A 21,931-nucleotide genomic window follows, 5' to 3' on the forward strand; every position below is an offset into this window, starting at 1 on the left:
GCGGCAAAGCAGACGTCGAGTTGCTGGTTGGTGCCTGTGTTCACAGGGTGGCCACTCCTAGGCCACAAGGGAGATTCTCTTCAGTCTTCTGAGCAGCAGGATGTCGAAGTCCAGTCTTCTTCTTGTTTAAAGTTGATTTCAGGATGATCTGCTGTGCAATGGCACTGCTCCCACTCTTATTCCCAATCTGAGGGGTGGATCACCTACTAGGTCTCTCCTCTGGGAGGAACCAGGAAGGGGGGCGGTTACACCCCCTTTCCTTTGTCCAGCTCCTCGCCAGCCCTGGGTCTGGAAAGTCCCAGGACCGGTTTGGACTGGCCTATGCACGGGGACACCTTGTGTGCCCCTGGCATGTCTGATTCTATTCAGCCCTGTCCTACCCAATACACAAAACCCTGTCTGGGGTGGTGCTCGCACCTCCCAAGGCAGGAAACCCTTTGTCCAGGCCACCATCTGCCGAGTTTTGGTCAGCAGCAGGAGGCCAGACTCGTGTCTGTGGTGGCAGCATCCATTTTGTGATGCTGAGGCTCTGGTTAACTTTAACCGGGGTTAAGGCTACACACATGTCGTGTCCCTCTAGAAGGGTGGAATGCTATCCCCGTCGACAGAACTGTCGAGGGGATAGTATTCCAATTCGTATGACACCTTACTCGACATGTTTTGATAAAGCCAAACCAAAGATAGCATTTAACCGCGAGGATTATAATGCACTTAAGAGTATATGGTATGGCAATATCCCGGAACAGCTTAGGGAGTGGTTCCTGACAGCTGCAGACAGGCTCAGCTCATGCTAGAGCACCATCTCACATATTTCCAAGCACTCTGCCTCCAGGATTGATGAGGCCTTCCATAGGAGTGGCTGATAGGAACATATGTGTCCAGTTTAGGGTTAGGCACAGGCATACTGTACCTAAGTGAGAGGTGATTACACCAACTTACCCCAGCTGAGTGATCAGCCAGTTGTGTCAAATATGGAGGCCAGGCCAGGGGTGGCACAATACATGCTGCAGCCCCTGGTAGGCCTTGGAAACACCTATGCCCTGGGTACCTAGGGTACACTACTACAGGGGCTAATAAGGTGAACCAGTTCCAATTCGTAATGCACCTAAAGTGCATTGGCAGTAATTTAGAGAGAGAACAGCAGGCTGTGGGTCTGATTAGCAGGCCCACAGCCACATTAAGTCATAAACCAGTGAAGCAAAAAGCAAAAATTTGGGGTGACCATAGGATAGCAGACCCTACTCTCCTACACAACCCCCCCCAAAACGCAGGGACAGTAGACTAACCTTGACCAGTTGTGTCTTCATGTTCTAAGTGGAAGTACCTGGAGAGACCATCTGTATTGCCATGGCCAGTCCCTGGGCGGTGCTCCACTGTAAAGTCCATCCCCTGTAGGGAAATGGACCACCTGAGTAGTTTGGGGTTTTCACCCTTCATCTGATTAAGCCATAAGAGGGGCTTATGGTCGGTCTGAATCTTGAAGTGAGTGCCAAATAAGTATGGTCTCAACTTCTTCAGGGCCCACACCACAGCAAAGGCCTCCCTCTCTATAGCTGACCAACGTTTCTCTCTGGGGGTCAGCCTTCTGCTAATAAAAGCAATGGGCTGGTCCTGGCCATCTACATTAAGCTGTGAAAGCACTGCTCCCACTCCCAACTCAGAAGCATCTGTTTGGACAATGAACTCTCTTGAGTAGTCAGGACTCTTCAGGATAGGTGCAGAGCACATGGCCTTCTTCAGGTCATCAAATGCCTTTTGACAGATTTCTGTCCACTGAACCTTTTTGGGCATCTTCTTAGATGTCAGATCATTAAGAGGAGTCACAATGGACCCATAGTTCTTAACAAACTTCCTGTAGTACCCAGTCAGGCCCAAGAAAGCTCTGACCTGAGTCTGGGTAGTTGGAGGGGACCAGTCCTTTATGGTCTGGATCTTACTCTCCAGTGGTTGAACTTGGCCTCCACCTACAAGGTGGCCCAGGTATACAACCTTGCTTTGCCCTATCTGGCACTGTGTTGCCTTGATAGTGAGGCCTGCCTTTTGCAGAGCCTCAAGCACTTCCTTCAGGTGGACCCGGTGATCCTCCCAGGTGGAGCTAAAGACAGCAATATCATCCAGATAAGCTGCACAAAAGTCATCCAACCCAGTAAGGACTTGATTCACCAACCTTTGGAAGGTGGCAGGTGCATTTTTCAAATCAAAGGGCATCACCACAAATTGATAATGCCCACTAGGGGTAGAAAATGCTGTCTTGGCTTTAGACTCCTCAGCTAACCTGATTTGCCAGTAGCCAGCTGTCAAGTCAAATGTGCTCAAATATTTGGCAGAAGCCAACTTGTCAATGAGCTCATCTGCCCTTGGAATAGGGTGTGCATCTGTCCTGGTGACAGCATTGAGTCCTCTGTAATCTACACAGAACCTCATCTCTCTCTTGCCATCTTTGGTGTGAGGTTTGGGGACCAGAACCACTGGGCTAGCCCAGGGCGTCTCTGAAGGCTCAATAACACCTAATTCCAGCATCTTTTGCACCTCAGTCTTTATACAGTCCCTGACGTGGTCAGGTTGCCTGTAAATCTTGCTCTTTACAGGAAGACTGTCACCAGTGTCCACCACATGTGTACACCAGTTAGTCTGACTGGGTGTCAATGAGAACATATGCCTGTATGCCTGTAGAACTTGTCTGCAGTCATGTTGCTGATGTTCAGTGAGGCTGCCACCTAAGGCCACACCATCAACTGAGCCATCCTCAGGGTTCTGAGTGAGCAGGTCTGGGAGAGGGTCACTCTCTTCCTCCTGTCCCTCGTCTGTAGCCATGAGCAAGCCCATGTCTTCCCTGCTGACATATGCCTTCAATCTGTTGATATGGAGCACCCTGTGGGGGCTCCTGGGAGTTCCTAGGTCCACCAAGTAGGTAACCTCTCCCTTCTTTTCCAGAATTGTATGGGGTCCAGACCATTTGTCTTGGAGTGCTGCTGGGGCCACTGGCTCCAACACCCATACCTTCTGTCCAGGCTGAAACTCAACAAGGACAGCCTTTTGGTCATGCCAAGCTTTCTGTAATTCTTGGCTAGCCTCAAGGTTTTTGGATGCCTTTTCCATGTACTCTGCCATCCTGGAGCGGAGACCAAGTACATAGTCCACTATGTCTTGCTTAGGCTTTTTGAGAGGTAACTCCCATCCTTCCTTCACCAGACACAGGGGTCCTCTTACAGGGTGCCCAAACAACAATTCAAAGGGGCTGAAGCCAACCCCCTTTTGAGGGACTCTCTGTAAGCAAACAAAGGGCAGTAGGATGTCCCATCTTCGCCTGAGCTTTTCAGGTAATCCTTTAATCATACCCTTTAGGGTCTTGTTAAATCTCTCAACAAGCCCATTACATTGTGGATGACAAGGAGTGGTGAAATTGTAGTTGACACCACATTCCTTCCACATAGCTGTCAAATATCCTGACATGAAGTTGGCACCTCTATCAGATATTACCTCCTTAGGAAACCCCACTCTGGAGAAAACTCCAAGTAAGGCCCTGGCCACAACAGGAGCTGTTGTGGTCCTAAGTGGAATTGCCTCTGGGTACCTGGTGGCATGATCCACTACCACCAGTATGAATCTGTGCCCAGATGCTGTAGGGGGATCCATTGGACCTACAATATCAATCCCCACTCTTTCAAAGGGAACCCCCACCACAGGTAGTGGTATCAGGGGGGCCTTTGTTGTTCCACCTGCTTTACCACTGGCGTGGCAGGTTTCACAGGAGCGACAAAACTCCTTGGTGTCTTCAGACATGTGAGGCCAGTGAAAGTGAGGGACAAGCCTGTTCAAGGTCTTATTCTGGCCTAAGTGTCCTGCTAGAGGAATATCATGGGCTAAGGTGAGAAGGAAACCCCTAAATTGCAGAGGTATAACCAACCTCCTGGTTGCACCAGGCTTGGGGTCTCTACCCTCAGTGTAAAGGAGTCCTTCATCCCAATAAACTTTATGGGCACCTTGAGCATTCCCAGCAGCCTCAGCAGCAGCCGGCTGTCTGAGGGGTTCAAGAGAAGGACAGGTTAACTGAGCCTGCCCCAAGTCTGCCCTAGAAGGTCCCCCTGTCCCCAGAAACTCAACCTGATCAGGTTCAAGTTCTTCAGAGACAGTTCCTTCAGGGGTCTCAAGACCAGCTTCCTGTGAAGCTTGATCCTCACTTGCAGGCAGTTGGGAAGGCGCAGCCTTAACCCTCCTGTTCTTCTTCTTGGAAGGTGCTTGGTCCATTGTTCCAGGATCCAAGACCTGAGGTTCAGAGAGGCACTTTTTGGCCTGTGACCTGGTCACAGCAAGGACATGTGATGATATCCCTAACATCTCTGCATGAGTCCTGTACTCAACTTCTGACCATAGAGAGTTCTCCAGGTCATTGCCCAACAAACATTCAACTGGGAGATCAGCACTAACCACAACTCTTTTTAGGCCAGTTACCCCTCCCCAGGAAAAGTTAACAAGTGCCACACTATGTGTAGTAGTGACATTGCTGGCATTGGTCACCAGGTAATTATCACCTGGCATGTATTGTCCAGGGTCCACAAAGTTAGGTGTCACCATATTGACACTGGCACATGTGTCCCTGTAAGCTTGAGCCACTTTGTTATTAATTAAAGGTGTCTGTCTGTATTTGCCCAGGTTACTGGGGCTTATGTCAGGGGTCAAATCTAAGTCCCCTTCACAAATCAGAACAGCCTGAGTAAGGGTTCTGACTAGGTCAGAATCTCCTTCAGTTCCCAAGGTGATACCCACTACCCCCTTGGTTTGTGGACCAGCACTGCTAGCTGTACTAGTGGGTGCAGTTGCCTTAGGGGCTGCAGTGCTGGGGGCTCCACCCTTTTTACACTCACTTGTCCAGTGAGAGGTGTTTTTACAAGTTTTACAACAGGGTTTCTTCTGACCTTCTTTCTTCTTCTTCTTGGAAGTTTGGGACCCACCCTCTGTATCAATTCAAATTCAAAAATCCTTTATTCGACTGTCAGAAAAGCAGTCATAAAAGCACAGAAATACATTGTTATACAATTCATTCAAGATTTTTATAACCAATTTTTTTAAAAGTAGGCAGTTCACCAAAAAGTTAAAAATGCAGTGAGTTAAAAATGCAGTAGGCCAACGGAGAATAAAAATGCCTGTTCAAGACATAATATCATATTTAGTGCAAGCCATCTTGGGATCATCCTTCCATGCTTAATCTGAACTTCCGGGCTGTTTTTAAAAACTTACAGATAAAAAAGGTACTGTCGTTAGGCAGCATCTGAAGATATAAAAGTGCAGGCTTAATCTGTACAAAATTCAACTTTTTAAGCAAGGGTTTTAAAAACATTTGTCTTGGACTAGAATAATAAGGACACAGAAATAAAAAGTGAGCCAGGTCTTGTGGAGACATGTTGTCGCAGCCACAAGCTGGCAACACTTGACCTCTGTGTGCTCCACTTGGCACGGCTAAAATCAAGTGGTAAAGGCCAAATCGGAATCTGCTCAACAGAAAACGGTCGTATCTGGAGATGTTCCATGATAAGTATGGTTCACAGAACACACATGTCTTTATTAGTGTATGATTCCTAACACTGGACTTCTTCATCTCGGTGTCTTCCCTGACAAGTTGTCGCTTTAACATGAAAGTGTTTCTTACAAAATCAACATCCTTCTTTGTAGCATGCTGTGGTGTTAGATATAAGTCCAATCTACCCAGGTCTTTGCAACAGTTTCTAATATAGTTCATCCAGGGTATTTTAAGATGTCCTTCCCAGGTGAGGGCTTCAGCGAGGATGCTATGCGTCAGGGGTATAAGTGCATTGCGCCAACAGTTTAGCCAACAGAGTAAAGGGTTTGCAGCAATTCTATCTCCTAGGTATGGTATACCCAGTTCCTCATGTACAGAGAAATTAGCGGTGCTTTTGGGTAAGCTCAAAACCTGTTTTAAAAAGTTATTTTCTAGTGTACCCAAGGCTTCTACTGGTGAGAAACCCCACAACTCGCTCCCATAACATGCCACCGCTACGCTTTTTGCCTGATATAATTTCAGTATAGCGGACACTGGGGTGTTACCTAATTTGCGTGCAAAGTCCAATATTCCGAAGTTGGTTCTTAATAACTCGCCTTTCTTTTTATTTATAGCAGGACCCCAAGAAAGTTTGTGATCGAATAGTACTCCTAAGTATGAAAATGTTTTTGTCAACGGTATGCTTTCTCCGTTGACTGAAAAGGGGTATCGTTTTTTGGGGGGGTTTCCAACCGTCATTATGAAAGATTTGGAGTTATTAATATTCAGATCACGTGAGGTCATGAATTGGAAGAAAGAATCCAACAACTTCTGAAGTCCTAATGCGGTTCTGGATATCAAAACGGCGTCGTCCGCATAAAGTAGGACCGGCACCCCTGTTTTCCCAATACGAGGGTAATCTGTGTCCGTTTTTACCAAATGATCCTCGAGTCCATTGATGTACAAATTAAAAAGAAAAGGTGCTAAAATACAGCCCTGTCTGACGCCCCGGTTAATATTAAACTCTCTCGTAACTTTTAGGTCTTTTGTGTACCGTACATTGGCACGTGTGTCATTATGTAGATTGGCCAGGAAATTGATTAGGTTATTTTCCACACCCATATTATGCAAGATTTCCCATAGTTTGCTCCTCTCGACGCAGTCGAAGGCAGAGGAAAGGTCCATAAAGGCCATATACAATGTTCCACCTCTGGCTTGGGTGTATTTACCACTTATTAGGTATAGATTCAGACACTGTGTAGTTGTTGCATGACCCGGTCTGAATCCATACTGTGCCGGGGTCATTATGTTATTTTGTTTGGCCCAAGCATTCATCCGATTTAAAAGAACCCCTCCCACTACCTTCGCAACAGAGTTTATCAGGGAGATTGGTCTATAGCAAACTGCTTTTGTTCTATCGCCCTTTTTGTAAACCGGGACAATAGTGGATGCACCCCAAGATTTAGGCGCTCCCACTTCAGCCCCGGCGTTAATAACTGTTGTAAGAATTGGAGCCCATAAGGCGATGTTGGATTTAAATAGGTCTGGTGGAAGACCATCAGGGCCCGGTGCTTTGTTGCTAGAGAGACCAAGAATCCCTAGCTCAATTTCTTTAGAGGAGAAGTGTAGAGGGCTGCTTTCAGGGAAATGAGGTAATTTTTTTGACTTTGGTGCTTCACTCTTAAAGATAGATCCAAAATGGGTGATCCAGTCATTCTCTGGTATGACTGTGCCGAGACTGTCAGCGGTCGGGTCATCATAAAGAGGTTTATTAATTATTTTCCAGAACTTTGCGCTATTGCCCAGAATAGAGGGGTCGAGCAAAGATTCCCATGTTTTAATTTTTATTGATTTTTTGCAAGAGGCAATTGCATTTTTATAGTCTGCTCGGAGGGCCTTTACCAGTGCTAAATCTCTCGGTTTATTTTTGAGAGCAACCTTTAATTTGCGGTTGGCAGAAGAACAGGCATGATCAAACCATCGTGGGTATTGAGCAGTTGATCCCTTGGCAGTTATAGTCAGAAATTTTTCTATCCTTCTAGACACCACTGCAAAGGCGGATAGGACGCATTCAGGTGAAGTAGAGTCGGTGGCACAGAGCTTAAGTTCAGATTCGCAGTCTTTGGCGACAATCTCATACAACTTATCACTATTTACCAGGTTCCATTTCAAGCGACGGTTGTTATTTACCGGCTTAAGTATCCCTGGATCCTTGATATTATTTTGGAGTACGGAAGGATCGCATTGTAGTTCGAGGTGTAAGGGGTTGTGATCACTATAGGTGCTCATGAGGATATCAAACTTAAGGACCTTTTGGGCCACACCTGCAGAAAGAAGGATATGGTCTATGATGGACCCTGACTCAGATCCTTTGTAAGAGGGATTTTCATAGGTGAAAGAGTCCTCTTTCAGAGATAGTGCCAAGATCATGTTCATGGAATCCATTAAGGTGTTCAGTTTTGATCCACGGTGGCAGTGTGTGAAATGGAGACCTGTTTTAAGCTCACAGCCCAACGATCCCAAGGTTGTCAGGAGAGGGTTACCGCAAATATGCGTATTGAAGTCGCCGAGGAGTATTTTGTCCTGTGGTAGTTTTGTCAGATTTTCAGCTAGACAATTTGCAAGGTTGTCGATGTTACAGTCACTTGGGTTTGCAACAGAGTTATAGAAATTAATCAGCGTTATGTCTTTTTTCCCCCTTCTGAGTGTAACAATCTGAATATTCCTGCTATCCACTTGCACATAATTAATCAGCATTTTAAGGGACAGACTGATAAATATTGCCAGGCCCCCCTTTGCCCTGCCACTAGGTGAGGGGGATGCGTGGACAAAGAAACTTTGGAATCCCTCGATGAAGGTGTTACCATTGGTCATCCAGGTTTCTTGAAAACACAAGATGGTGTACTTCCTAACGAAAGCCACCCATAGTGGGTCATCGATTTTAGAGGCCAGTCCAGCAATATTCCAGGACAAAATTTTGATAGGGTTAGAAATAGTCTCCTCAGATTTAGGTCCTGGGTTTATGTTAGAGAGGGAGCACGGTTCTTGGATTGTCCCTGTCATGTGCTTAGACCTTGGGTTCTCAGGTAATGGATTCGGTTGTAAAGCCATGATCTTAGATGGACTACATACTTCATTCACTGACGGAGCAAGAGCTTGATGTGCTCGGGGACTGACTGTGCAGCTCGATGTCGTTGTGGGGGTGGAATTTACTGCACAAACTAGATGGGAGGTGGCTGTTTTCACAGCGTTTGTATCATTTTCGGAAGAATTCCTTGCTTTAACAAAAAGAGTTTCAAGGAATGGATCAGATGACAGTCAGTCAACCTCGTCTAAATGATCGTAGTGGTAAAGAGCATCATATCTATTGGCAGTAGGAAACCCGTACTCCTCAGATTGTACAGTCGCAGGGTTATAGGCGTGGTAAAAACCGTGCCTTTGCCGTGCAGCTGTCTCAATTGGTTGCTGGTTGTATACTTTGGTTCCCCATGGGTGAATATATGAGTATATATTGTATGTATAGTATATTGGGGCCCTGTTGAAGACTTCTGGTCTTTAGCTTTCTGCTCCCCACCCTTCTGGTCTGTTTTCTTCTGGTCACCACCCTGGTTCTGGTTCTGGTTCTTTTGCTTAACTCTGGTTCTTACCCATTTATCTGCCCTCTTTCCCAATTCTTGGGGAGAGGTCAAATCTGAGTCAACCAAATGTTGATGCAACTGCTGGTTCTGACAATTATTTAAAATTTGTTCTCTCATCAGCAAATTATACAATCCTTCATAGTCTGTAACCTTGCTTCCCAGCAACCATCCCTCCAGAGCCTTAGTGGCGCACACAACAAATTCAGACCAGTCCTGAGTCTGTGTCTTCTGGGTATCTCTGAACATTAACCTGTACTGTTCAGTGGTTAAGCCTAACCCATCAATCAGAGCACTCTTCAGGACCAGGTAGTTTCTAGAATCCCCATCACTAACTATGAGGAGTCTGTCTCGGCCTCTACCTTCAAAGGAGAGCCACAAGATTGCTGCCCACTGCTCCTGAGGGATCTGCTGTACTCTGCAGGCTCTCTCCATTGCAGTGATCCATTTATGCTTTGTCGGGGGGCACAATCTTACTCAGGTTTCTGTTATCAAAAGACCTGTCTTTATCCTTGTGGATATTGCTGCCACCAGTGGGTTCTATCACCCCACTCTCTCTAGGCTGTCTTGCTCTAGCAAGTCTCTCTTGGGCCAGGGCAACTTCTAATTCTCGCTTCTGGATCCTAAGCTCAGCCTCTCTCATTTTGGCCTCATGTTCCCTTCTCTGAGGGCTAGCCAGCTCCTTTCTGGAGTGGCCATGAGAACCTCTAGAAGCATGGGAGTTGTTAGAGTCACCTGAGTGAGTCCTTCTCCTCCTAGGCTTCTGGTTAAGTCCACCTGGGGGTCTGAATGGGTTGTTACCTGATTCATTCCCAAATAGGCTTAAGTTAGCCTGGTTCAGTCTACTGACCAGCACCTGACTATTTCTGTCATCATCTGACTCACTGCTCCCCCCTTCGGTCTCTTCTTCCTCTTCCTCTTCCTCCTCATCTACCTGAGGAGCTCCAGTGATGGGGGCTTCCTCATCTACCAGGATGATTGGGCCAGGGGTATCTACAGTGTCATCCTCTGAAGGATGGCCTCCTTCAGCATCCCCTGTGGGGTCTGCCTTAGAGGTCTTTAGAGTCTCAGACTGATCCAAGATCTCTCTAAGGTGGTCTGTGGTAGGGGAAGGCCCTGTCCTCAGACCCCTTAAGACACAAAGCTGTCTTAATTCCTTAAAGGAAAAAATAGCAAATTTGGATGGTGCCCTTGGAGGGTCACTCTCAATAGGGATGTTCCCAGTGGAACCCTCTGCTCCAGACATTGCTCTAGTGTGGGTGGATGTGTTGCAATCTACCTACACTGGTGTTTACCTACTAAACCTATCTAGTAGTTGTAGTCAGGGTGTGCTACTCCCTTTGCTCTACAACAACTAAGTTCAGTAGAACTTAAGTATACTAGTCTTGTTTTATATGTACCTAGCAGGTACCTGTATGATCTTTCAAATGATAATCTCAAAGATTGTAATGGTAAAACAACAGCAAGCTCAGATCCCAATCCGCTGCTCACCAATGTGAGAAGTTGGCCTGGTATATAATGCTCACTAATTCTTAGTGATCACTTTGTACCATGCCAAGCAACCCTTATGATGATTGGTTGTAATTCACCCTTGTAGACCAGTTATCCTAGTGGTAACGTGGACAAAGCAGTCTTAGGCTAAACTCTGAAAGGCATGTGAAGCCAGCTGTAATACCATACACAACCCCCTTGAATACCAAATGAAAGGGACACCACACAGATATATATTGAAAATATATATTGATTTATTAACTATAAAATCCCCTGGACTCTTTATGAGCACAGAAGCACAAGCGTTAAATCACAAGACAGTTTAAAATACACAAAAGTTGCACAATATGGATGTGCCCTAGGGGCCACCTAAACCATATACTAAGAAAGAGGTATAAGAGATACCAATAGGAAAGGGAACAGGCCTAGGTCCTTGGGAATCGCTGGAGCTATTTGAGACTAGCAGTGACTAAGTCGGGAAAGGCCCGCGGGACTCGGGTGCAGTGTTCAAAGTGCACGCACTTTCCAATGTAAAGTCTATGGTGCGTAAAAAGTACAAAGTTAAAGAGTTAGGAACCTTCCGAGTGACCTAGAACGCTGAAACTTAAGACACAGGCCCTTGAGATGTGTACCAGTGTAGGAACACTGGCGGAGCTGAGTTACCTCACCCACAGGAAGCGGGTGCACAGGGTCGAAGTAGTGTCGGGTTTCGTCACGCTGGTCGATGGTGCTTGGAGCTGAAGATGTTGCAGGCGGCTCGAGGTGAAGAGTTCCGGTGGATCCAAGGGTGGATCTGAAGATGTGAAGACCTGAAAGCAGAGGGGACAATGTTCAAAGTCACTAGCCAGTGACTACCGTGGAACCAGATTGGAACCAGGCGATGTCGGGTGCAAACAGGCGTTGTCAGGTAGCTTCTCTCTGCAGCCACGTGGACACCGGGGGTCGAGGACGTCCAGGAGTCGGTCACGAGCTGTCCCACGCAGGCTTCTCGCTGTTGGCGGTGTCGGCGACCTGATAGGAGCAAACAGGCCTTGGCTAATGCAAGCCACGCAGGAATCAAAAGATGGTTAACACTCGGACCAGCAAGGTCAGAGCGAGTGCTCCTTTTCACAGGAGCTTGGGCAAGTCTGGAGCAACCAGACCCGCTGTGTAGTTTGTCGGTTTCGTCGCCAAGATGGCCACTGACCACGTGGCTAGTGGCCGGGATGGCGCGTCGAGTGGCACAATGCAAAAGGGCCCCACGCAGATCGTCAAGATGCTGGGGGGCTGATCTTCGGTGCAAGGGCTGCTCGATGGTGGGGGTTCTCAGTCCCCAAAGCACAACGTCGAGGATACCTCAGAAGCTGCGCAGTCAGCTTTTCGAGTGTCTTCCAAGAGGTCCGGTCCCACGTCACTCGGTGCCTCCACGGGTCCCTTCTTTGCAGGGACTGTGGATCGGGCTCTGAGAGGTCTGGGAGTCTGGTTCTTGTCGGGCTCTGGGCTCGGGCTCCGGCGGGAGGCGGCGGCAAAGCAGACGTCGAGTTGCTGGTTGGTGCCTGTGTTCACAGGGTGGCCACTCCTAGGTCACAAGGGAGATTCTCTTCAGTCTTCTGAGCAGCAGAATGTCGAAGTCCAGTCTTCTTCTTGTTTAAAGTTGATTTCAGGATGATCTGCTGTGCAATGGCACTGCTACCACTCTTATTCCCAATCTGAGGGGTGGATCACCTACTAGGTCCCTCCTCTGGGAGGAACCAGGAAGGGGGGCGGTTACACCCCCTTTCCTTTGTCCAGCTCCTCGCCAGCCCTGGGTCTGGAAAGTCCCAGGACCGGTTTGGACTGGCCTATGCACGGAGACACCTTGTGTGCCCCGGGCATGTCTGATTCTATTCAGCCCTGTCCTACCCAATACACAAAACCCTGTCTGGGGTGGTGCTCGCACCTCCCAAAGCAGGAAACCCTTTGTCCAGGCCACCATCTGCCGAGTTTCGGTCAGCAGCAGGAGGCCAGACTCGTGTCTGTGGTGGCAGCATCCATTTTGTGATGCTGAGGCTCTGGTTAACTTTAACCAGGGTTAAGGCTACACACATGTCGTGTCCCTCTAGAAGGGTGGAATGCTATCCCTGTCGACAGAACTGTCGAGGGGATAGTATTCCAATTCGTATGACACCTTACTCGACATGTTTTGATAAAGCCAAACCAAAGATAGCATTTAACCGCGAGGATTATAATGCACTTAAGAGTATATGGTATGGCAATATCCCGGAACAGCTTAGGGAGTGGTTCCTGACAGCTGCAGACAGGCTCAGCTCATGCTAGAGCACCATCTCACATATTTCCAAGCACTCTGCCTCCAGGATTGATGAGGCCTTCCATAGGAGTGGCTGATAGGAACATATGTGTCCAGTTTAGGGTTAGGCACAGGCATACTGTACCTAAGTAAGAGGTGATTACACCAACTTACCCCAGCTGAGTGATCAGCCAGTTGTGTCAAATATGGAGGCCAGGCCAGGGGTGGCACAATACATGCTGCAGCCCCTGGTAGGCCTTGGAAACACCTATGCCCTGGGTACCTAGGGTACACTACTACAGGGGCTAATAAGGTGAACCAGTTCCAATTCGTAATGCACCTAAAGTGCATTGGCAGTAATTTAGAGAGAGAACAGCAGGCTGTGGGTCTGATTAGCAGGCCCACAGCCACATTAAGTCATAAACCAGTGAAGCAAAAAGCAAAAATTTGGGGTGACCATAGGAGAGCAGACCCTACTCTCCTACACCAGGTACCAGCACACTGCTCCTTGTAGAACCCGGGCGTTCCCGATGAACTGCTGGTAGTACTTTAAACCTTAGCCCAGTATACAACGACCTCCGAAGGTGAACCCCTGAAACCGACTATACCCATTTTTATGTATCTTTGACTTTTCCTCCCATAGGATTGCATTGCTCGTAAAAGCGTACAGGCTTGAAACGTTTACTTACCTGTGTGAATTTTTATGGAAAACTGTAATTACATTGTGTTAGACAGGTCAGCACTTTGGGTGGCCTCTCCTGTTATTTATTTATTTTTGCCTCCTAATTTTCCTCTATTTTTGTGTCCACTAGAATTTTTGGTGTTGTCTTAGGGCTCTGGGTATCTCACCAATCCCACATAAGCCTGAGGCACAGGTGCCCTGTCAAAATGGAGAGTAGGGGAACATAAAATGGTGGCCTATCAACTGACAATTTCCACCTCAGGATCTAGGGCCATAGGTTTGTATGAGGAATTCTAGAACCTCTGGACCCCTCTGGACTCACCTGGCCTGGACTATAAAAGGTGGACAGGGGCAGCCATTTTGGGTCGTGTGTTCTTATGAGGGAGATAGGTCAGGAGTGGAAGCTGCCTGTGGGGAGGAAGGTGAACTGCAAAAGAGGAGTGGTCTGGTACTGGACTCTCTGGCCTTTTCATCTGATGCTTCCCCCTACTAGTTGACTGAGCCCTGAACTCTCCAATCGGTTTGGGAATACCTTTCCGCTTTGAGCTCTTGAGAGAAACCCTGTAACGAACTTGGCAGGTGAGGGGCCTCTGACCCGAGAGAAGAGGGTGGGTGGAAAGCAGCCGGATTGCTGGGGGATAAAGTTTTAGAATCCCGCCCGGGCTCACCGTCACTTTGCTGCCCCCGCCCCCACCGATATAAAAACACTGAACGAGAGTGTTTTCGCTGGAACCTGTTACCTCCTGAGGCGGAAGCCAGGAGCACCTTGACCCTCTTTTAAAATGTATCACTTGTGTCACTTTGAATTTGTGTATTTTAACTTTCACGCTGTCTCCTGGCAGTTCAGGACTTCCTGTGTGCACTACGAGCGCACCGCACAGCGGATCCTATCGCTGTCAGCGGAGCCCAGGCACCAAAACAAACGAGATCGCCATTATCGGCGAGGCAAGAGGCCACGCCCACTCCGAGGCCACGCCCCGCCCTCCTTTTTGGCTTGAAATTATGTGCAACCACTGTACACGCAGCGGACGGGCGCAGCGGGCGCGCCGTTTGCGCGCCGAAGGCGCGCCTAAGGCAAGCCCGTCTTCGCCCGTCCTCGCCAAGTCATCGCCTCTCACCAGGCCCCCTGCTCAAAAACCACGGACAGCATATGCCTACGACAGAAACCTACTCTGGGCACTCAACCCAGGCCCACGCTGTGACAAGTTAGAGGGCTGCATTGGACGAACTGCTCTTCAATGTAAGGCCTGTAAATTAGCTATACCGGAGCCACGTTTAATTAGCCACAAAGCTACCAGAAGTAACCAGGCCTCGCTCACTATCTCCCAGCTCAACGTCAGGTCTTTGGTCAAACACCATGCGGAGGTAAAAACGCTTCTAATAGACGAGAACCCAGACATTATGTTCTTATGTGAAACCTGGCTTAGGGATGATCTAACCAGCATCCCTAATCTAACGTTACCGGACGGGTTCTCTATGACCTATATCAATAGAGACTCGAGGGGAGGCGGCATTGCCGCCATCTATAGAACTTCCTTCACCTGCTCATTCTTAAAGGCAAACATTACTGGCTGTGAATGTGCGCGTTTTAAAATCTCCACTAGCCCTCACTTCTCCCTTTCTGGCCTTTTTATCTATAGACCCCCAGGGCCTTCCTCGAAATTCATAGAGGAGTTCCTAGAGACAGCCCATGCACTGATCACTAGCTCCGCTAATTTCACTATCCTAGGGGACCTTAACCTCCACCTAGATGACATCTCGGACACTAATATCAGCAATTTTCTAGCGGACCTATCAGCCTTGCAGCTGACTCCTCTCATACAATCCTCCACGCATGTCGCTGGTCATATACTTGACCCGGTCTTCACCAACATTCCAGAAGCCAGAGCTGACTCTCCTAAGCCCATGGCCTGGACTGATCACTCTCTTATCACATTTGCTATCCCGATCGCCATCCCACCCAACAAAACTACACCCGCCTCCTGTCTGAAACGGCCCTGGCACAAACTCCATAATATAGACCTCGCTGCCAGCTTAGGCGAACCTAACTTTGAGGGTACAAACGACATTGGCACGTCCTATGATGCCTTCCAAAATTGGATCACCAAGGGACTGGACTCTATTATTCCGGCCAAATGGACTAAAGGACGTAACACCCCCTCCAACCCTTGGTACGACGAGAAATTGAAACTACTTAGGAAAGATTGCAAGAGAGCGGAACGACACTGGAGGAAAGACTACAATCACGAGGACAAAAACTCATACCTGATCGTGCTCAAAAAATATCACAAAGCCATACGCGCGGCTCGTGCAGCCTTCTACGCTAAGGAGATCAGCTCCAGCCCCAACCCCACGAAAACTATTTTCAAAATAGTCCAAAAACTACAAAGCGGTGGCAACCCTTCCTCATACATCTCCTCAACTCAGCAGTGTGAAGACCTCGCCACTTTCTTTACTGAAAAGGTGAGGAAGATTTACAACTCCTTCACACACAACCCCTCAGATCGCACCAACTCTCCCAACGCCCCTTTCAAGGGCTCCAGGCTCACCTGTCTGCCAGCTATCTCCCATGAGGAGCTAGCAAAATTTTGCAGGAAGGTGAAATCCGGTGCCCCTACAGATCCTATGAGATCAGTCCATTTTCTGGGAGCTTTGGACTTCTTCCTCCCATCTCTGACCTCACTCCTCAATCTCTCCTTCTCCTCGGCCACAGTACCCATTTGCTGGAAACAGGCCTGGGTCACTCCCATTATTAAAAAATCCACCCTAGACCCCACTAAACCAGAGAACTACAGACCCGTCTCACTGCTCCCCTGGGTGTCCAAGCTGGCAGAGGCTCATGCGAACACCGTACTAAACGACCATATGGCGAAAAATAACATCCTGGACCCCTCCCAACACGGGTTTAGGCCGGGGCATAGTACGGAGTCCGCCCTCCTCTCCACCACTGAACACCTGCGGAGGATCATGGACACCGGTCAGAGTGCTGCGCTGATACTGCTCGATCTCAGCGCAGCCTTTGATACGGTCTCCCATGACATTCTTCTAAGACGCCTGGAAAGCATTGGGATTCAGGACCTGGCACTGGAATGGTTCAGATCGTTCCTTACGAGTAGGTCCTTTCGGGTGTCAGCTCCCCCATTTATCTCCCAACCACAAGCTATAGGCCAAGGAGTCCCGCAGGGCTCTGCCCTCAGTCCATCCCTTTTTAACTTGTACATGCAACCTCTTGCGGAAATAGCCAAAATGTGGGATCTCACACTGGTGTCGTACACCGACGACACACAGTTGGTAATCACCCTCAATGAGTCACCCTCCCCCGACGCCACTAGATTTAGGGATGGATTGGCCGCCGTCGCCAACTGGATGACTGCAAACTGCCTTCAACTTAATGCAGGAAAAACCGAGGTGTTGCTCCTGGGCAAGAACCCCAGTGGATGGAGTGATCTCTGGTGGCCCCCCTCATTGGGCCAACCCCCCCCCCCCCAAAATCTCTGGCAAAGAACCTGGGAGTATGGTTGGACTCAGCGCTCAACTTCCAGACCCACACTAAAAAAGTAGCCGCGACTTGTATTGGGCTGCTGAGAAGCCTTAATCCCATTCTAGGCTTCTTCGACCCTAAAATGCGGCAGCTCATCGTCCAATCAACCATCCTTGCCCGGTTGGACTATGCGAGTGTCCTGTTACTAGGCGCAAACAAGGCTGAAACCAAGAGATTTCAGCGAATACAGAACTCTGCAGCCAGGGCAATAGTAGGACTTCCTAGAAGGTGCTCCGCGAGAGCTACCATTCACAGACTTCACTGGCTGCCCGTGGAAGCCCGCATCCAATTCAAAGCCCTCACCATTGCCTTCAAAATTCTGAAATCTGAGGGCCCGGAACTCCTTCGTTCTCTGATAACACCCTACATCCCCCAACGCAACCTTCGTTCTATGGGGCAACACCTAGTCTTGGTTCCCCACACGAAGTTCTGTCGCATCGGAGGACGTTCATTCAGGCTGCTGGGAGCAAAGCTATGGTACTCCCTTCCCGCTTGACAACCTGTCCGCTTTCCGCAAAGCGATTAAAACTCACCTCTTCCCCCCCTGTAGGCCCCTTTTCTCCCCTCCCCTCAGTAGGTTATGATATGGTTCTTAGCGCCGGGACGCCCCGTCGCTGGGGTAGCTGTCGCGCTCAACAAACACTTAACATAACATAACATAACAGAGGGTTTAAAGACTGTCAGGTTTTTCCCCTCATGTGGTAACCTTAATTGAACTGCAGTCATAGTATGAGGCAAGGAAGAAGAGGGGTGGGGGGGAAAGAAGTCAGGTAATCACCGCCACTGCCCCCAGAACTTTGCTTGTAAAAGCGCAGAGAAAAAGTCTCCCTACCTAAGGATGGCTGGCCTGCTGAAGTCTCCGCTGCTGAGCCGTGCTTCCGAGGCGGTCTGACAGAGTTCACAGGCCCCCGCTGAGGAGATCTAAAGATAGGCGAGGGGGCCCGTACTAGTCAGCGGAGCGTCCGTTCCCCTAGGGTCGCATCGCGGGAGTTCGTGAATCCTGCCTCCCAGCGAGCGCCGGAAGAAGGGGGCGGGAAGCAGAGGAGGCCGGCCCGTGTTCAGTACCCTCCCTCTCTGATGAGTGAGAGGAGGGCGGGACAAGGCCGAGAGCAACGCTGAGTGAATCGCGGTGCAATTCTTGCCCGGACAGCTGCTAGGATCCTGCAGCGTGAGGGCCGGGGACAGTTTAACGCTAAGAAAGCGCGAGTGGAGCGAGCGGACAGAAAGTTATCCGGCAGAACCCTGGTAAGACAGTTGAAGTGTGAGTGGGAGCCCCGGGTGCTGAGAGGGCCTCACTGCCGCCTACAGAGTTGATAGGGATCTGCTGAAAGACACGGAGGAGTGAAACTGAGACAGGGGGGAAGGCATTTGAAACCATACTACTTTCCACACAGTCTGAAGAAGAGGAAAGTTACGCTGCAGGAATGTGCCCCTTGTGTGAGAACTGCCGAATACACCAGGGTGATGTTGAAAGACTGAGGAAAACTGCCTGCTGAATTTAATGCCTCAGGGGGAAATAATTTATAGAGTAATTTACTTGCTTTCTTGCCTGATAATTCGAATTGAGACGCATTTATGTGAAAAATTTATGGATGCCTAGAACCTACTTCATTTTCAGATAAGGGAGGGGGAATAGTGAACTGAGTTTACTACACTGCTTTCCAAATAGACAAATGTTTTGACTACGCAAGATTTGTGAGAGAACCAAAATCCTAGGAAACTGGGAAAGAATATAAAAACAAGTAATTCAAATTTACTGTCATAAATGTAAATGTGATACTGATTTTGCAACTAAGAAAGATACAAGAAACTAGCCAAAAGATAATATAAAGATTTTCTACTTTTCTAAACACGGTGTGGTGTTTCCTTTTTGGTGGGTGGGCATTGGGTTACTGTGAAAGATGGGATGCAAGTATAAGACTATTGCCTTGGGGAAGGTCTTTCTACTCTGTGCCAGGCTACCCTATGTGGACTGGTAACTAAGCATGGGCGAATTTTGCGAATCTCGCGTTCGCGAATTTTGCGGATTTGCGAACTCGCAATCCGCAAAATCCGCGAATTCTCGCGAATTTGCGGATTTTTTTGTGTTTGCGCGGGTTTCTGCCAGTTCGCGAGGGTTTTGTACAATTTCGCAAACGCGAACTTACCTGTCGGGTCGCAAGTTTCGCAAACTTGTTTCTACGTGTCCAGCCTGTTTGGGACACTCTTCTTCATCACTGCCACTCTCTGTCACCACTGCCACTCTCTGACTACTCATGCCACCCTCTGGCCCACCCATGCCACCCTCTGTTTCATCACAGCACCCTCTGGTTGTCCAGTCAGTGTACATTATTGTGGCAAAGCAAAGCACACCTTCCCTGCCTCAAGTGACCTGAATTAATTTGGGGCTGATTAATGTGTCACAGAATATTTTTTTAGCTGGCACCTGCTTTCTTAGTGCTTCCTGATTAGTGATCTTTTGCACTTGCTAAGTGCTTTCATTGTTGCAAAATTAGTTACAACACCTGCCCTGCCCCAACTGACAATAATGAATTAGGGGCTGATTAATGGATTTGAACTTCCAGCCTGGCTCCTGCTTGTCTCCCTTAGCTGTAATTCAGGACCTTTGTGGCATATGTGTAACTATTCTGAGGTTCAGAGCAGGGTCACATAATAGTTGCAACTGGCAACTGAACTCTGGAGGGGCCCCTCAGGAAGCACTACAGGAAATGGCTACTAATGATGAGCCTGAACTTTTGAACCTGGTAAGTAGTTTCAGTTTTGCTAAGATCGTATTTCTGCAATTTAGCGCTTATTCGCGGGGCGCGAAGTTGTACTGGGAAGCCGCGAACTCACGCGAACAGTGCGAGCAAGCCATAAAATCCGCTGCTCGCGGATTTGCGGATTTTGCGGGAGATTCGCGAATCTCGCGGATTGCGAATTTACCGAAAATCCGCAAAATCCGCGAGCGAAACGGATTTTCCGCCCATGCTTACTGGTAACCCCAGGTCCAACACATTGAAACAAAGTTCTTTGAGTTTGAAATGTATGGAAAAGACAAATAATTTTTTTAAATTGGTCTCAGATTTATTTATTCTTTGAGTGTGCGTCTTATTTATTGCTCTGTGAGTACATCAAATGCTTAGCACTGCCCCCTGATAAGCGTAACTGCTTGCCCACACCACCACAATAGAGGCTGTTCGTATTAACTACTTTAGCCTCTGGAAACCAATCGGGGAACCACTAGACTCCCTGCACATTGTACGTCTTTTTAGGACACTACATAGGGATCCAGCATCCTACATTGGTGGATCAGCAGTTAGGTCTACAACTTTGGGTTTTTCGATACCACTTTGTCAATAAGTGCCTGCGGGAAAGTAGGATCGCTTTCATGGTTACCCATTCCCCCCTACCCCATCCTTTTTGATGGTGTCAGTAATTATTTTTTTTTAAGAGTCTGACTGGGATCCTGCTAAGCAGGACCTCAGTCACAGTGTTTTCTTTCTAAACTTGACATGGTAAGTACTTCTGTACCTCTACAATTGGCTACTGGTGTACCCCTTTAAGTCCCTAGTATATGGTACTGAAGTACCCAGGGCATAGGTACACCAGGGGTCTCCCATGGGCTGCAGCAGCATGCATTATGCCACCCATGAGAGACCACTCAAACTGTGACTATAGGCCTGCCATTGCAGCCTGTGTATTCTGGTGCTAGCACCTCTTATGACAGAAATACATGTTTTTATATCTGAGGTCACTACACTTAAAACATCTAAGTCGCCCTTAAGGCAGGCCTTTCAATCCTGAAGGCAGGGTGCTGGGTTACAAGTGTGTTGGTGCCCCTGCATGAGCAGGACACCCCTACAAACCCTGGAGTCGATTATCCAGGCTTTGTAAGTGCAGTCAGACATTTTGCTACATATAGTGGCCATCCGTCATTATGCATTAGCTAACTATATAGTGGCTGTGCTGAACCTGTGCATGTTGGTATTAAACATGTTGGAATCAAATCCCCAACATCTTTACCAGTGTTGGAGGTATTATTCCATGCACTTGGGGCTCCTCTAGAAAGTCCCCAGCACTCCTGGTAACAGCCTTCCAGTGTTGTCAGTAAGCTAGTGCTGCTGTCGACCCCAGACACGATTCTGCCCTCCTGCTACTGAAGTGAGCTTGAGCAGGGGAAGGTAGAACAATAGGCTTCCTGTCACAGGGAGGTGTGAACACCTCCCAGCAGGACTTAGTGTATTGGGCTGGGGTGGGGGCACTTGCCAGCGCAACCAGACTGCTTTGAAGGGCCCATTTGGTGCCCTCCTTGCACACTCCGGTTTTAACCAATTCTGGGAGCCCTTGACCACCCCTCTGGCATGAAACTGGACAAAGGACATGGGAGTATCCACCCCTCTGTCCAGCCCCTCCTCTGGGAGGGACCCCTGAGTCGTCCTAGCCCTTTTCTTAGGGTATAAAGTGCTTACCTGTGAAAGTCATCAGATTCGTCATGGGACAAGACTCGGGCCTGAAACCAAGTTACTCTTTGACCGTCTGCACACTTGGACTTCGCCTGGAATCAAGACTGCTTTAAGGAAGACTTCAGCTGCTCCTGGTTTCACTGTTCTGCAAGTCTTCTTCGTCGTCTGTGTTTCTTCCAGGATCTCAACAGACCTGTGGGCATTAAGGAAACCCAAAGTAATCTTCCTTGGACTGAAAAATCACACTCCTGCATCTACAGGCACTGTAACGAAGCTGACCGGCCTGCTGCTTCTGACGTTCCACGGACTTTGAAAGGCTCAGCAACACAGGTGGTGGTTCTGCAACTCCCTTGAGACCGGACCTGCCCTCTCTG

Source organism: Lissotriton vulgaris, chromosome 1_1, assembly GCF_964263255.1.
Source record: "Lissotriton vulgaris chromosome 1_1, aLisVul1.2, whole genome shotgun sequence".
Taxonomy (NCBI): domain Eukaryota; kingdom Metazoa; phylum Chordata; class Amphibia; order Caudata; family Salamandridae; genus Lissotriton; species Lissotriton vulgaris.